The sequence below is a fragment of the Aquarana catesbeiana genome, linkage group LG01 (genome assembly GCF_042186555.1).
Source record: "Aquarana catesbeiana isolate 2022-GZ linkage group LG01, ASM4218655v1, whole genome shotgun sequence".
Classification (NCBI taxonomy): Eukaryota; Metazoa; Chordata; class Amphibia; order Anura; family Ranidae; genus Aquarana; species Aquarana catesbeiana.
In genome coordinates, this window is record NC_133324.1 from 406,494,187 (window position 1) to 406,512,535 (window position 18,349).

Consider the following 18,349-nt stretch of genomic DNA (forward strand, 5'->3'; position numbering starts at 1 on the left):
AGGCAGCTCTCCTATCCTGGCTCTGGCTGCCTGGGCCTACAGGGCTGTGTGAGTGGTCATGAATGGGATGGGTGCACTCGCACACTCTAGGTAAGGCTGAGCTGCAGGAGTGTCAAGAGATCAGAGGTCACCTGAAGTCTGATGTGTGCTGATGTACCGTGAAGTAGGTCAGTGTATGTGTGTCAGCTAGGTCAGTGTATGTGTCAGGTAGGTCATTGTATGTGTTGTGTAGGTCAGTGTATGTGTCAGGTAGGTGTCTGGTAGGTCAGTGTGTGTGACAGGTCAGTGTATGTGTCAGGTAGGTCAGTGTATGTGTCAGGTAGATGTCAGTGTATGTGTCAGGTAGGTCAGTGTATGTGTCAGCGAGGTCACTCAGGTAGGTCAGTGTATGTGTCAGGTAGGTCAGTGTATGTGTCAGCGAGGTCACTCAGGTAGGTCAGTGTATGTGTCAGGTAGGTCAGTGTATGTGTCAAGTAGGTCAGTTAAGTTGTTAGTGGTCAGCATTGATGGAGCCTACAACCACCCCCCACCTTTCACGCCTTTACCTTCGGGCTGAAGCCCCTGGTCTTCTTCCTACCTAGCAACACCCTTGCAGGGTTGGAAGATCTACTAAAGCAGGCCAAAAGAGTCTGTAGTTCATTTCTTGGGATGGCTGGCAAGGGTTTGGGCTGGCCACTCATTGCGCAAAGTGTCACTCCGGCGACAAGTGTTTGGCACTTGTACATGAGCAGTTTGACTAAGGCACTACTACAAAAAAAACAAGCACAGACATTACTGATCCACACCTATTTTACAGGAAGTTCCCCTTCATCCTCTAACTTTCCTCAGCCTTCCTTCTATTCCCCTCTCCCCACCCTCCAACATGCTCACACTAATCATTGCTATAACGTCCTCTCTCCTCAAACTCTCTTTACCCCCCCTCTCCAGTCCGCAACCTGTACATATCTACCTCTCTTCTTCCCACTCAATATTACTGCACTTATCACCTCCTGCTCATTCTAAGCCCACACAATATCACCACTTCCACTCCACTACAGCATCTGCCCTCCTATAAATCCCATTCCCGCCTTACCACCCTCACCATCCTACTAATCCTAATGTCTGGGGACATGGCACCAAACCCCTGTCCTCCCACACCCAATTTCCACCCCCAAAATTGGCTGTCTACTTCCTCCAACAGTAGTCGTAACTCCCACCTTCTCATCCCAATTCCCCTGATTCCACAAGTCAGCCCCGCTCTTTCATATGCCCTCTGGAATGCCCGCTCAATCTTCAACAAACTAGCTCCTGTCAATGACCTTTTCCTCTCCAAACCCCTTAATCTATTTGATATTCCCGAAACCTGGCTCCAGGAATTCAACACTACCTCTCCAGCTGCCCTGTTCCACAATGGCCTCCTCTGGACTCACTCCACCAAACCCAGTGGATGAATACGAGGTGGCGTCTGACTTCTCCTCTCCCCGCAATGCACCTTCCAGGTTCTTCCCACACCTCCCTCTCTTTCCCCCGCTCTTTCAAAGTGCACTGCATTAGTCTTTTCTCTCCAGCTTGTCTGAGGGTCGCAGTCATTTAACGGCCTCCTGGACCAGTGTCGCGCTTTCTGGATGACTTCTCTGCATGGCTACCCTATTTTCTCTCCTCTGAAGTACCTGCCATCATCCTAGGTGACTTTAACATTCCAATCAATGTTAATACTGCAACCACTTCTCAACTACTCAACCTAACCTCCTCTTTTAACCTAACACAATGGACACAAACCACCACTCAATCCAATGGCAATACTCTCAACCTCGTATTCTCCCATCGCTGCAATCCCTGCAACCTTTCTAACACCCCCTTTCCTCTCTCTGATCACAACCTTATCTGTTTCACACTCTCCTTGTCTCCTACCTCCCATGCTGCCAACCCACAAACCACCACCCACAAAAACCTTTGCAACCTCAACCCTTCCCTTAATTCCTTACTTTACCCCCTACTGCCCCCACCCACCAACTTGCTTACCGCACAACAGATTGCCGACCATTTCAAAAGCAAAATCCACACAATTCGCAAGGAGATATCCAGCATTCAACTTCCTCCTCTACCCAACACATCAGGTCCGACACCGCACTCAATACTCTCCTCCTTCTGCCCAGTTACCACCGATGAAGTTGATAAACTCCTCTCCATGGCCCACCTCACCACCTGTCCCCTCACAATTACTGCGACCACCTTCCCGCTCTTTCCTAAACTCCCTAACCCACATCTTCAACCTCTCCCTCTCCTCCGGCACCTTTCCTTCCCCACATTCACTGGTTATCCCCATACTTAAAAAACCCTCACTAAACATCACCTGTTTGAATAACTTAAGACCCATCTCCCTGCTCCCGTTTGCCTCCAAGCTCATCGAACGCCTTGTCCATGACCGAATGAGTCGCTACCTCACGGACAATAACCTTCTCGACTTCCTACAATCCGGCTTCCGTTCACAACATTCCACTAAAACTGCCCTACTAAAACTCACCAATGACCTACTAACTGCTAAAACCAATGGCCATTACTCCATACTCATACTCTTAGACCTCTCTGCTGCCTTCGACACAATTGATCACCTGCTCCTCCTTAGAAAACCACACTCCCTTGGCCTCCGTGATTCTGATTTATCCTGGTTCTCCTCCTACCTATCTCAGCTCACTTTCAGTGTCACTTACAACTCCATCTCCTCCGCTCCTCTTCCTCTTTCTGTTGGGGTACCCCAAGGCTCCGTCCTTGGGCCCCTCCTATTCTCGCTCTATACTTCTTCTCTGGGCAGGTTGATAACCTTCCATGGCTTCCAATACCACCTCTACGCCGGCGACACCCAGATCTATCTCTCCACTCCTCAACTCACCCCCTCAATCTCCTCACGGATCTCAAACTTACTGAATGATATATCGGTACGGATGTCACATCACTTTCTCAAACTCAATCCTTCTAAAACCGAGCTTGTTATATTTCCTCCTTCCCGGTACCCCCCCCCCTCCATGACTTTACCATTAAGATCAACAGCACAACCATTGGTCTCGCCACATATGCCAGGGAGCAGGGTGTAATCCTTGACTATGACCTCTCCTTTAGCCCCCACATCCAATCACTAGCTAATTCCTGCCGCCTTAACCTCCGCAAAATCTCTAGAATTCGACCCTTCCTGACTAATGACACAACAAAGAACAAAGCAACTTATTCACTCCTTAATTATTTCCCACCTTGACTACTGCAACTCTCTCCTTAGTGGCCTACCCTTATGCAGGCTATCCCCCCTTCAGTCTATTATGAATGCTGCTGCTAGACTAATACACCTCACTAACCGATCTGTGACTGCTGCTCCTCTCTGCCAATCCCTTCACTGGCTTCCCCTACCCCACCGCATAAAATTCAAAATGCTAACCACAACATACAAGGCCATCCACAACATCGCCCCCAACTACATCACCAACCTCATCTGCAGATATCGCCCAAATCATCCCCTCTGCTCCTCCCAGGACCTCCTGCTCTCTAGCTCCCTTGTTACTGCCTCCCATGCTCGCCTTCAGGACTTCTTCAGAGCCTCTCCCATCCTCTGGAACTCCCTGCCCCGGTATGTCCGATCAGCCCCTAACCTGACCACCTTTAGCAGATGCCTGAAAACTCATATATTCAGGGAAGCCTATCCCACACCCACCTAACAACTGTCCCTGAGCCACCCCCATCAAATCATTCCCCGCATCTATTACCTTTTGTACAACCACCTCCTGCCTTTAGAATGTGTAAGCTCTACGAGCAGGCCTTCCTGTCCCTTCTGTATTGAACTGTAATTGTGCTGCTCCCCCTCTACATTGTAAAGCGCTGCATAAACTGTTGGTGCTATATAAATCATGTATAATAATAATAATAACAATAATAATTTCAGGTGATCATACACAGCCAGTGCTCGACTGGCTGAAATTCAGCGGGAATTCCACCTGCCCGTAAACCGCCTGATCTGTGACATGCCCACCAGGTGGAACTCAACTTTGGCAATGCTGCAGCAGCTGCACATGCAGCAGAGGGCTGTCAACGAGTACCTGTGTGAGTGGCACAATGACAGGCTCAGGCTTTTTTCCCCATGCCATTGGCTGCTCATAAAGGATGCATCCTCTTTACTGTCACCATTTGAGGAGGCCACAAGGATGGTGAGCTGTGACAATGCATGCATCCATGACACAATCTCTGTTGTGCTGCTGCTGGAGCAGACTCTGCGTGGCATTATGGACAGGGCACTTGAGGCAGAGCAGCAGGATGAAGAGGAGGACTTCCTTTTGTTAAGGCCCACTTTATGCAGACACCATTGTTCCTATGCCACAGAACACACAAGAGGAGAGAGGAGGAGGAGGATTCTGGCAGTTTCAGAGGCATTGAAGCAGAGGAGAAGACATACATCAAACAGTAAGAGATGGTTTTCCATCCCCAGAAACCTTGGGAGTAGTACGTAGCTGGGAGGAGGCAGTTCCAGATACTGTAATCCTCAGTGACCCCGATGAGTCTGCTTCTCATGCCTCCGCAAATTTGCGGTGCATGGGTTCCCTCATGTTTCAAAGCCTGCGAAAGGACCCAAGAATATGTGGCGTAAAGCAAAAGGATCACTAATGGTTGGCAACCCCCCTTGACCACCGTTATAAGGGGAAAGTCTCAGAACTCATCCCATCCCCACAGAGAGTGCAGAATATGAAATCTCTTTGAGGACACCTTAAAGAGGAGTTTATCGAATGCCGTTCCCAACTCTGGTAGGTTACAGTGTTGTGGAAAATGTAGTTTTGAGGCTTCTGTTGGTCAAGAGAGGAGCGATGAAAAAGGCGCCCGCCTAAGTGATGCATTTCTCAATTTTTTTAGTCCTCGCCGCCCAGGGCTATCAGCTTCCACATCCCATCAGCAGTGTCTGTATCACATGGTGGACAATTATTTAGGGGCGAAAATATAGATAGAAAGCTTTCTAATCGACGATTCACTGGCTTACTGGGTCATGAGAATAGACCACTGGCCAGAACTTGCCCAGTATGCTATTGAGCTGCCCTGCATCCAGCGTGCTTTCCGAACGGCATTCAGTGCTGCCGGAGGTTCTGTTACTGATCATAGAACACCTCTGTCCACAGACACCGTAGACCGTCTGACTTTTATCAAACTGAATCAGTCCTGGATTACCAGCAGCTATGAACCCCCTGATGCTTATGTCGCCGATTAAGTGTTTTGGGATGTGGAATCTCTGCAGGACTTCTGTTGTGGTTGTTGATTTTATCTGGAAGAATGTTTTTGGTATAGCTTTCATGGACACACTTAACACCCAAAGACCAATTTTTCTGCACCTATTTGACAGGTGCATATCATTGCAATTTTTGACAGCAAGGCCAATTATTGCTTTCATCAAGAGTACCTCTATAGGGTTACGGTGTGAAGGTGCCACCGACACCCAAAGATCAATTTTTCTGCACCTATTTGACAGGTGCATATCATTGCAATTTTTGACAGCAAGGCAAATTCTTTGCTTTCATCAAGAGTATCTCTATAGGGTTATGGTGTGAAGGTGTCACCGACACCCAAAGACCAATTCTTCTGCACCTTTTTGACAGGTGCATATCATTGCAATTTTTGACAGCAAGGCCAATTCTTTGCTTTCATCAAGAGTATCTCTATAGGGTTACGGTGTGAAGGCGCCACCGACACCCAAAGACCAATTCTTCCGCACCTTTTTGACAGGTGCATATCATTGCAATTTTTGACAGCAAGACCAATTCTTTGCTTTCATCAAGAGTATCTCTATAGGGTTACGGTGTGAAGGTGCCATCAACACCCAAAGACCAATTTTTCTGCACCCGTTACTTATATCCTAAGTATGTGGTAGAGACACCAGAATTTAGCCATAAAATCTGTAATTTTCTTCCCAGTGCACTCTATTGTGACCTCATCATACAGACTGGCTTCCCAAGCCGCAGTGGCGGCTGGTGCTCAACATTTTTTTGGGGGGGTGCAAACAAACTGAAAAATTCTGAAAAATACAAAAAAAACCATCAAATGCAGCCACTGTGCCCATCAAATGCAGCCACTGTGCCCATAAAATGCAGCCACTGTGCCCATCAAATGCAGCCACTGTGCCATCAATTGCAGCCACTGTGGCCATCAATTGCAGCTACTGTGGCCATCAAATGCAGTCACTGTGCTCATCAAATGCAGCCACTGTGCCCATCAAATGCAGCCACTGTGCCATCAATTGCAGCCACTGTGCCATTAAATGTAACCACTGTGACATCAATTGCAGCTTTACTGTACCCATTATGAAGGGTTCACTTCCCACCATCATTCCTGTGCTGAGTTCCCGGCCAGGCATGTACACCTACTGTGCCCATTATAACTGTCCCCACTCCCCACTGATGCAGCGCATCAACAATAACCCACTGACTTTGTCCAGCGGCAGCATATATGATGTAAGACCTGACTTGTATATAGATTAGAGTAGAACAATACACTGCTGACTGAGTCTCATACTTACATTACAGTCAGCTCCGCTCGGGCCGTGCGTTCCATGGAGCTGCTGATGGTTCACCACTTGCATACGGAAACAAGATGTAAGCAGTTAACTAAAAGAACAAAGCACCCTATGGGCAGAAGTTGTCCAGCGCTTTGGAATGCGCTACAAAGCAGGTCATAACCCTGCAAATGAAACGCCTCATCTGCAATCTCATATTTGCATTAATGTGGCGCTTCCCATAATGCACTGTGTCCGGCACCTGTACACAGTGCACTTAAAGAACATTTTTTTCAATTTTTTTTTTGGACTGCTGGGTGGGGGGGGGGGGTGTTACCCTTGCACCCCCTATGAACAGGCCGCCGCTGCCAAGCCGTTGTTTACAAAATAAAGAAAGCTTGCAGGGAAAATTAATTTTTTTGAGCTTTATAAATGCAAATATTTCTGCAGTAGGTTCTGCACACAGTACAGATGTGCCACTTTACAGGTGGACTAAGAGGGCCCCCCAGGCACTATATTGAAATTAATTTTTCATTTTTATGCTTTCACTTTAAGCATCAATAAATCACTGCTCATTTAAAAATGATATTTTTACAAAAAAATTTTCATTGATACATGTCCCCCCAGGGCAGTACCCGGACCCCCATAACCATTGCATGTCCAATTACTTGCATATAAGCCTTCAAAATGGGCACTTTTGATTTTTCAGGTTCGGGTCCCATATACTTCAATGGGGTTTGTTATTCAGTTCCGAACTTTCGTGATGTTCGAAAGTTCTAATGCAAACCAAACAGGGGGTCGTTCGGCCCATCCCTGTCAACCACTACTAATATTTACACCTATGCATATGAACATGCCTACATTGAGTAACACTAATTACGCAACCATTGTGGGTTTCCTCCCAAAAGCCCAAAACCTATCACAAGTTTAACTGGCTTCCACCAAAACAAACATCAATACATGCATGCATTTGTTATATAACTAACTTTAGACTGTAACACCTATAAAACATCCTTAAAACTAGCCCTTAGAATTACTTTAACATGTTTTCTACGGAGATGGTTGTTTATTTTTTATACATAAAAGCAGAATTGATTAAATTCCTGATCGTTACTAGCTTCATATGTGTGCTTGCTCTACCAGATTATTGTTTTATACTCTTTCAAGCTGCTTCATTCAGTTTTTGTACAGCACTGCAAAGCTGTCATATACATACATCAATATTCAGTGAAGTCCATTAAACTTTTGAAAGGAAGAATCGTAATAATGCCTTTTACACAAATATACAGGGTATCTGTTGCAGATATGTGTTTTGTGTGTAGGTTGACCTGAAAGCAGGAAGAAGATACCAGCTTTATAATACTGAGATTTAAGTCAACAGTGGACTTTAAAGTGATATTTGGATAGCATATGGAAGGGTATTAACATGGTCAGGGTTTTTTTTGGTATCATAAAAAGGAGCACCACATTTTAAAGCTAGAGGCCAGCTTTCAAGTGTGGTGCTTTGACTTTTTCTTCAAGTTCCAAGTCGAGGAGCTTTTTTAGGCATATGCAAGCTACTTGCTCAGTGTGAATACACTGCTATCTATTGACTGCACATGTGACATTACACCCTGGTATCAGTGCCTCAGGTCTCCAGTGCCACCTACCTACCTGTTTGACATTTTCTTTAACTGTTTGTGTCTCAACTTGGGAGATTCATCATTTCTTTTTGCCATTGTGACTGGTGGGACTCAAAGTGAGGTAAAATTCAAATTGGGACTGCCCCTAATTACTTTAGGAAAATTACTGTTAAGTGTGCTATGGCATGGTCCACAGAAGACAACAATCAATCATGTATCCTATTTAACCACAGATCTTGACCATTGGCTGCCCCATCCATTTACATAAACGAACACTGGCTAACCCCACCTGAACAAAAAGCAAGACCAGTAATTAAATATTTTCCCAAGCTGTTTTTCCTAGCAATAACAAAAACCCCAATCCTAGTCCTAACCATAGTTAGAGCCCTAACCCGGTCTAACTATAGCCATAAATCATAACCTAACCCAATCCTAACCCGTAATCCTTAAGGTTAGTTAGATAATCCTTACTATAGCCAGAGTCTTTTAAAAAAATGCCTAACCCTAATTCTAGCTCATTCCTACTCTACCTTTGCAATAGCATGGCCAGTTGATTAACTTATACGTTATTCCTGGTGATCAAGATGGTCAACTGGAACCCTAGTCACTGGGACATAAGGGTCCCTGGACCACTGTGAGGAAATATAGATAATTTCTGAGCACTGGTTCAAAATATTTTCCTGGCTCAAATGGAATAAAGTCAAAAGCTGCATATGTATTTACTCATAATTTACTTCTAGCAAAGCTATGAATTTTCAAAACTTATTCTGAGTTACCAACAGTAGCTTGATGGTCAGCTGCCACAAATTTGGCAGCTGTAAGACACACATCTACAAAGCATATGCCTGATCAATATTCAAAGGCTGGAACACTCCAGGGCCTGGTTATCTAGGAAAGGTATAGTGAGTATTTAAATAACAGATAAAGCACCCTTTATTTAACCACTTCATACCCCGCCCATAGTCAAATGACGTCCACAGGAGGGATCTCCCATCCTGGGCGGGCGTCATATGGCGTCCTGGGCTTCCCGGCCGTCTAGGGGGCGTGTGCCCGCTGGGTCACTCGGTAGCTGGTGCGCGTGCCTGGCATCCGCGATGTCCGCCGGGCACCCGCAATTGCCGGTAACAGATCCATGTCCTGTCAGGGGAGAGGAGACCAATCGTGTGTTCCCAGTACAGAGGAACACTGATTCGTCTCCTCCCCTTGTGAGTCCCCTCCCCCTACAGTTAGAATCACTCCCTAGGTAACACATTTAACCCCTTCCCTGCCAGTGACATTTATACAGTAATCAGTGCATTATTATAGCACTGATCGCTGCATAAATGCAAATGATCCCAAAATAGTATCAAAAGTGTCCGATGTGTCCGCCGCAATGTCAAAGTCACGATAAAAATCACAGATCGCCGCCATTACTAGTAAAAGAATAAAAATAATAATAAGAATAAGAATAAAAAAAATTAAAATGCCATAAATCTATCTCCTATTTTGTAGACGCTATGACTTTTGCGCAAACCAATCAATATATGCTTTGTGCGATTTTTTTATTACCAAAAATATGTAGAAGAATACATATCGGCCTAAACTGAGGAAGAAATTTGTTTGTTTTTTTTTTAAAATGGGATAATTATTATAGCAAAAAGTAAAAAATATTGTGTTTTTTTTCAAACTTGTCACTCTCCTTTTGTTTATAGCGCAAAAAATAAAAACCGCAGAGGTGATCAAATACCACCAAAAGAAAGCTTTATTTGTGGGGAAAGAAATGATAAAAATTCATTTGGGTACAGTGTTGTATGACCGCGCAATTGTCATTCAAATTGCGACAGCGTTGAAAACTGAAAATTGACCTGGGCTGGAAGGGGGTGAAAATTCCCTGTGTTGAAGTGGTTATAAAGTTGGGTAAAATATCTGTTTTTCTAAAATGTGACCTTCCTCAGAAAAACAGCATCTGGACATATAATGAATCTGAAACTTAGGCCCCTTTCAGATGGGGCAGACTCCGTGAAGCGGATCTGCCTGCTCAGTGGGGAATCTCTCCACTGATCTCCGTTGAGCAGGCAGATGACAGGTCCATGTCTGCTCCACTGTGCAGAGTGGACACGGATATAGCCCGCTCCATACGGGGCACCACCCCCCTAATCCATGCGCCCGGACCCTAATCTACATGTGCGGTGCTGGACGCATGGGTTCCAATGGGGTTTTTTTGTTTGTTTGTTATTTAAGCACATGATTAGAGCCTGAAATCGACTAATGGTGCGAAAATTCAAAGAAAAATTCTTAGTTACAATTTTCAAAAGAAAATTCTTTAGGAATTCGACCCATGTACTGTACTGTATGGGTGGCTTTAAGGAAACCTTTATAAGGAGACACTTTGATTACTGCTTAGATAAAAAAAAGTTGTACATCAGTGATAGTTGTAGTATGTTCCATATGAAGATTACAAGCAGGACTTTGATCATGTAGTTAGGAGGAGAAAAAATGTAAAATGCCTGTAGGGTAGGCAGGGGACGCTTCCTCCATGTTACCCTCCTCATTGGGCGCCAAGTGTAGGTCACATTGTAGGCTTACCCTGGGTGGGTTCTTTTAGACTATGCTAGGCAATTAGTACAGGTCACTCTCCTACACATGGAGTACCTTTACTTGTACAGATGATTGAACTCTAGTTAACTCTCTCAATGTTTTTATACACCACCACGATCACTGATGCTATTAGGAGGGACACGCTGAGCCAATGCCCTCCCGACCTGTCCAGCGTTTTTCCGCCACCTCACTCCCAGTAACGGAATGGGGCCTCGCCGTGCGCCTAGCGAGAGCTCCATGCGCACAGTTACCTAACCTCTTTCTCTTCCGTACCTGTGCACAGGCTGAGGACCTCTGAAGTGCTGATCTACTCCTGTTGCTATGGGAGACAGACCTGCACACGGAGAGAGTGCTGACAGATCCTCCTGCAAGAAGCTATCCCATCTGTCATATGTACACACTTATGACAGGCTGCTTGTGAGACCTTCATTACCCTTGGTAACCACGTATGTCTTCACACTGTGTTAACTCTTGTACCATTATCTTCATATCCCAATGTGTTTAGTGACCTATATGTGCCGATTACTTACATTACACCCCTTGACTAACTTCAGACCAGGCAAAGACAAAGTTTCAAAACCTTTACTGGAAATTTGCAGCATACATTACAAAGTACACAGTCTCTTCCTAACATCTCTAATCCTTAACTCAGACTTGCTAGCTGCCCCAGCATACCTGCACAGGATAGAGTCCAATATGGCAGAGCTCCAGATCAGGTGTCTGCAGGCGATTTGTGGATCTCAGTGGTCCCATATTCTGTAGAAGGATCTTTATGTGTGGCTGTGAGGATGAACTCCGGAAATGGCAACATATCTTGTATTATGCACACCCCCTCGCTCTCTCTCCTCCCCAAATCGGACCCCTGTCCTATTTTTATACAGCACAGCATCAGTGGGTCAAACCCAAGAAAGCCTACCAAGAAAGAGTCAGGAAATATGTGAACACTAACCCTCCCGGCTGAGCATAAAACTCAGCCTGCTTACATATGTGGATCTCAGTGGTCCCATATTCTGTAGAAGGATCTTTATCCATGTGTGGCTGTGAGGATGGACTCCGGTAATGGCAACATATCTTGTATTATGCACACCCCCTCGCTCTCTCTCCTCCTCAAATCGGACCCCTGTCCTATTTTTATACAGCACAGCACCAGTGGGTCAAACCCAAGAAAGAGTCAGGAAATATGTGAACACTAACCCTCCTGGCTGAGCATAAAACTCAGCCTGCTTACATGTCTTTTATCTAAAGCAAAAACTATTGGTCCTTGAGACTGTCCTTTATGTTTAAGGACCAATAGCTAAGGTAGGGTGGGGGGGGTAACCATCAACTTTGTAAAGAAAAATCTGTATTTGCATATCAAAGTGCTCTTCTGAGGGTAGTTGCTTCTCATTAATATTGCCGCGTTACAACTTTTTTTTTTAAAAGAAAGGTTCACTTTAAATATAAAAAGGCTACTGTTGCCATATCAAGTGAACTTTACTGCTGACATTTTTAGCCCATTGCCAGTACTATCAGCTGTGCTGTGGTAATGTGATATTACATTTAAAAAGGAATGTGAAAAATGCATCAAATTAACCAAATTAACCATGCATAGCTACTTCCATGCATAGCTACTTCCTTGTGAAGAATAACTGTTCATCTTGACCATATAAAAAGAATCTTTGCCTTTATAATGTTTGCACAATAATGTTTAGTCACATGGAATATATGTAAATGAGTTACTAGTCATAACCCCAAGAATAAACATGGGGAACGTCAGACTCATATTTAGGCAGCCAGCTTCCTTATGTTCTGATTTGGACTTTGACAAGGAAAAGTTAACATAATGTTGGCTGGAGGATTACAATTGCTGAAACTACAATACATGTCAATGTAAGTCATAAATTTTACAATAATTAGTTTTACAAGGAAACAAATGGCTGTTGCAATGCATGGAATTAATATAACTGGTGACAATAATTATATGTTTGCATTACTGAACAAACATACTAAATGTGTTAATGCAAAATGTAAAAGTAATTTAAAAAGCTCTCAGCACACAAAAAGTTACCTATTTAGCAAACAAGTTGTCCTCTGTCACGGAACGTCCCACACTCCGCTTGAGTGCTTCCGTCATATACCACTTCCTCCCAGTCTGTATACAGATATCAGATATTCCAACCTCTCTGAGCAGAAAACAAGGCGACACTTGCTTCACTGCTAACATGGACTGTTTATTATGAATCAAAGTTACAAGACTTTATATGCCGTTGGAACCTCCTCTAACAATACAACTGTAACTTAATTAACATGAGCTAATTATCTAATCCTTTATACAGCCTAGGTGACTGAGATATGACCTTTCGCCCAGACTTGTGGGCACCGAGCTTCACACAGTAATATAAACACAATAGCTGGGGCTAATTACAATTAACAATACAAACAAAACCTAATTAACCTAATTAACATGAGCTCCAATAGGAGTCGTCCCGTCTCCTACATTGTATAGAGGACAATGTGATCAGCTCATTCAATTAACAGGTTGCGTTCAGAATCAACCAAACCAATAATAGTCTCTACATACATCCTGGGAGATATTGTGGACAAATATTACTGTCCCATTTTAAGTAATCCAAGATATATTTTCTCACTCACCCTGTGCCAGGATGGCACAGGGTGACTTAGACATAAGATGTATTCTGAGTTCCACGGGCCCTCCCGTCACATCTCTCCCCTTTCGGCAGGAGACTAACACAGGAGGAGACCCCAGACGGGTTGACTCCGAAGTTAGTAAGTAGTTCCAGTCCTCTACTGCCTGTACCCACACAGTACCCCAAATAAATTGTTCCAAACAAAGCATTACTCACCCAGCCAACCTCTGCCTCTCTCAGAGAACATATCTGCCGCTGGGGAGAGGCCTGGACTGGCTCTTCTCCCTGGAATCCTTTCTGCCGCTGGAGAGAAGACAGGGTGACTGGGCTCACTCTGTCATGCTGTTGGGGATCGGGGCCCACTGCCCAGCATCCCTGGGGTATACAGGTGGAGACTGAAGTCCCATCCACCTTCACAGGAAATCCATCCTCTGTTAGTTGAGGGCAGAGTCCAGCAGTCCTTGGCCCTGTTGCCAGCCCTTCTGCTGGAAACCCCACACCATCTGTTCCGGCTAACTGTTGGAGAGGGAGGCCGACTGCCCCGCCTCCCTGGAACTCTGTAGTTGTTGCCAGTGCTGGGCAGAGGTTGGTAACACTCTGCCCTGTTGCCAGCACTTCTGCTGAGGACTCCGCATCCTCCGCTCCGGCTAACCGTTGGGGCAGGAGGCTGGCTTCCTCCACTCCCAAACTGTGTAGCTGCCATTGGGGAGGTGAGCCGGCTGCTTCCTTTTCCATTCCCTCATCTGGCTGCTGGGACGACATGTCGATGGTACTGTCTCCCAGGTACACAGATCTTTGCTGGGGAGGAAAGCCCGCTTCCTCCACCCTGGCCAACTGTTGGGGAGGGACAACACACACCTCCTCTCCCTTCTCCCCCTGTATCTGCTGCTGGGAAGTGATTGCCATCTTCTCAGCCTGAGCCTCCACAATTGCTGCAGGTGTGGGGCAGAGGTCTTGGACCCTCTGTCCGGTTGCCAGCACTTCTGCTGGGGGTTTGCCAGGTGGTTCCTCCTCTACAGAAACGTCTATTAAATCCCCAGTCTCTGGAATTGGTAAAAGTGTGGGACAGAGGTCTTGGACCCTCTGTTCAGTTACCAGATCTTCAGCTGGAGAAGTTTGTTTTAACTCCATAGATGCTGCTGGCAGAAAATCACATGTCCCTGTCAGTGTTGTGGGAGAAAGGCCGACTACCTCTTCTCTCAGGAAGGCCGAAGCCACTGTTGGTGCTAGGCAGAACACAGTGAACTTTGGCCCTGATAGCAGCTCTTCTGCTGGAGGCTCATCAGGTTGTTCTTCCTCAGCAGAAAAGTCTATCAAATCCCATGTCTCTGCAACTGATGTCTGGGGATAGAGGTTCACCATCTCCTGTCCATGGAACCCAGAAGATGCTATCATTTCTGGGCAGAGGTTAGCAGAGCTCTGCCCTGTTGTCAGCACTTCAGGTTTGGGGACGGCAATCTCCGGATTTTCCACTGCCGATTCTTTGGCATGCTGCTGAACTTGTTCTAGCAGTTTCCTGTATGCCCTTTCCAGATGCTGTTCCTTCCTTAGCAAATGGTCCAGATCAGGTTTGAGCTCTGAGACCCCTGCAAGACCGAGCATAGACTCTCTATAGTCCTCAGGTCCTCAAGGTCAGGTTCCCCTTCATCGCCAAACATAAAAAGATCTGTAAGGCTCTCCCACAGCAATCCAGGGCCGCCAAAGTCATATCCCTCCGGAGAGCATTCTGTTGTCTCCCCTAAATATCCCTCCTCTGCGTGCCATTGCAGAGCCCGATAACGATTGTCCAGCTCTATCTCCTGCTGGACCAACCTGTCCAACTCAGTCACCCATTGCTCCTGGAGCTGCTCTCCCAGGAATGCCATCCGCAATGCCCGTTGGTCACTGGCCCGTTGCTCTTGGGTTGGAAAGCACTTGCCCTGTTTTATACCAGCGGAGGGCTGCAATCCAGAGCTCCACCCGAATTTGCTGCCTAAGCTCCAGGTATTCATCCTCAGACACAGTCCTGGTGTATGTTGAAAGGATGATCCGCAGCAGCCCCGGGAACTCTGATGCCAGGTCCATATCTTCGCTGGGGTGACTGAAGTCTGCTATGCTGATCTTGGATCCAGTTGGAGGTTTGGATGTCCCAGACTTCAGGAAGCTATCCCACTGCTGCCACCAATGTCACGGAACGTCCCACACTCCGCTTGAGTGCTTCCGTCATATACCACTTCCTCCCAGTCTGTATACAGATATCAGATATTCCAACCTCTCTGAGCAGAAAACAAGGCGACACTTGCTTCACTGCTAACATGGACTGTTTATTATGAATCAAAGTTACAAGACTTTATATGCCGTTGGAACCTCCTCTAACAATACAACTGTAACTTAATTAACATGAGCTAATTATCTAATCCTTTATACAGCCTAGGTGACTGAGATATGACCTTTCGCCCAGACTTGTGGGCACCGAGCTTCACACAGTAATATAAACACAATAGCTGGGGCTAATTACAATTAACAATACAAACAAAACCTAATTAACCTAATTAACATGAGCTCCAATAGAAGTCGTCCCGTCTCCTACATTGTATAGAGGACAATGTGATCAGCTCATTCAATTAACAGGTTGCGTTCAGAATCAACCAAACCAATAATAGTCTCTACATACATCCTGGGAGATATTGTGGACAAATATTACTGTCCCATTTTAAGTAATCCAAGATATATTTTCTCACTCACCCTGTGCCAGGATGGCACAGGGTGACTTAGACATAAGATGTATTCTGAGTTCCACGGGCCCTCCCGTCACATCCTCATTTTAGTAAGCATTTAGTAAAGGTCTCTGGCCTGGATCTTTAAAGTAATAAGCCCCAAACCAATAATAAAATGTATTTCAGCATACCAATCATTAAATGTGGTAGCTGCATTAGTTCTCCATTTTCCAGGCTTTTTTTCCATCTGTTTTCACCTGGTGATCTGGCCAGTAACACATCTCCTACACTCTGGATGAAGGAGCAACAGAAATATTTTGGGGACAGCAGCTTTGTCAGTCTGGGGGTGGAGTGTTAGATGCACTAGCAGATTTAAATTAAAAAGAGTTCCAGCCTGTAAGAAAAAAATGTAAAAGTCAGCAATTACAAATACTGTAGCTGCTGACTTTTAATATAAGGACACTTACCTGTCCAGGGATCCCGTGATGTTGGCATCCCAAGCCGATTCATCCATCGGCTTCGGGTGCAGGTGCCGGCATTGCAAGTAAGGGAAACTGGTAGTGAAGCCTTCAGGGTTCGCAGCTGGTTTCCTACTGTGCATGCGCGAGTCACGCTGCACTTTCTGAATGGTCCTGTCGTCTTCTGGGACACACACAGGTCTCAGAAGGAAGCGGGGGGGGAGGAAGAGGGGCGATGCAAACGCAGAAATGACGTACCTTGGAAGTCTAGCTAGAAAACAACAGAAAAGGTACAAAATTACTAAAAAAACCCCAAAAAAACAATATCCAAAAACGAGAGGAGGAATTATTTGGCCTCAACACCAAATGATATGTCTGGTAGAAATCCAATACAGCTCAACATCCAAATAACACCATTCCTACAGTTAAAACATAACAATAACAATGGGGGTGTTTCTCTGCAGCAGGGACTGGATCATTTGTAAGGATAGAAGAAAAATGAATGGGACAAAATACTATCAAATTCTTGAGGAAACTCTGCTGTCCTCTGCCAGAAAGTTGTCAATGTGAAGAAGGTTTACCTTCCAACATGACAATGACCCAAATCTCACAGCAAAAATGACCACACAGTGGTTGAAGGAGAGAAAGGTGAATGTCCTTGCAAGACCTAGTCAGAGCCCAGACTTAAACCTCATTGAAAATCTGTGGAATGACTTAAAGACTGCAGTCCACAAATGGTCTCCATCAAATTTAACTGAACTTGAACAGTTCTGTAAAGGAGAGTGGGCAAATATTGCAAAATCTAGATGAAATTAGTAGAGGGATATCCTAACAGACTAAAGGCTGTAATTAAAGTGGAGTTCTGCAAGGGAAAAAAAAAGAAAAATCAGCAGCTACAAATACTGCAGCTGCTGACTTTTAAAATAAGGACACTTACCTGTTCAGGGCGCCCGCGATGTCCTCACCCGAAGCAGACACGTCCCTCGGCTCCAGGTGCAGGCGCCGGCATCTTCAGTAAGGGAATCAGGAAGTGATTCACAGCCTGGTTCCCTACTTCACATGTGCGAGTCGCGCTGCATGCTCTGAGTGGTCCCTGCTGTCTTCTGGACCTGTGTGTCCCCCAGAAGACAGCGGGGGGACAGAGGAGAGGCCGGACATGGCGTAGATTGCCGCAGATTCTGCAGTGATCTTTCACCAAAAGTGGGAGCAAATACCTGTATTAGACAAGTATCTGCTCCCACCTGAAAGGTGCAAAATGTGACACTGGAGGGGGGGGGGAGGAACCGGATAAGCGGAAGTTCCATTTTTGGGTGGAGCTCCGCTTTAAAGCAACAAAATCAGTTGTCGGAAATTCCGATCATGTGTAGACAAATCCGACGCACAAAGTGCCACGCATGCTCAGAATAAATTAAGAGACGAAAGCTATTGGCTACTGCCCTGTTTATAGTCCCGACGTACGTGTTTTACGTCACCGCGTTCAGAACGATTGGATTTTCCGACAACTTTGTGTGACCGTGTGTATGCAAGACAAGTTTGAGCCAACATCCGTCGGAAAAATCCATGGATCTTGTTGTCGGAATGTCCGATCAATGTCCGACCGCGTGTACAGGGCATAAGGCCTTTCTTGGTACCCAGCCAGTCCCAAGAAAAATTCAGATAGAACAGTGTGGACCTCACCCATCCTGTCAGCGCTTTGATTTTGTTCTGAAACCAGTGGCTGAACATATACATCTCTAACTCAATTTTAGAATTCTATGGGAGAACTTCATAATAGAAAACTTGCAAGGATTGGGGTTAGTGAACAAATTGGCCAATCCTGTAGGAATCATCATTAACAAAGATATTGTCAAGTTGACAGATGTAGAGGTGTTTCTTT

The 18,349-nt window shown here is 45.5% G+C and overlaps 1 protein-coding gene across 9 annotated transcripts in view; it reads left to right on the forward strand.

Annotated features, from left to right (window-relative positions):
* LOC141147898 (programmed cell death 1 ligand 1-like) overlaps positions 1 to 18,349 on the forward strand; it is an 82,863-nt gene that overhangs the window by 39,864 nt on the left and 24,650 nt on the right. The gene's annotated exons all lie outside the window — the stretch shown is intronic.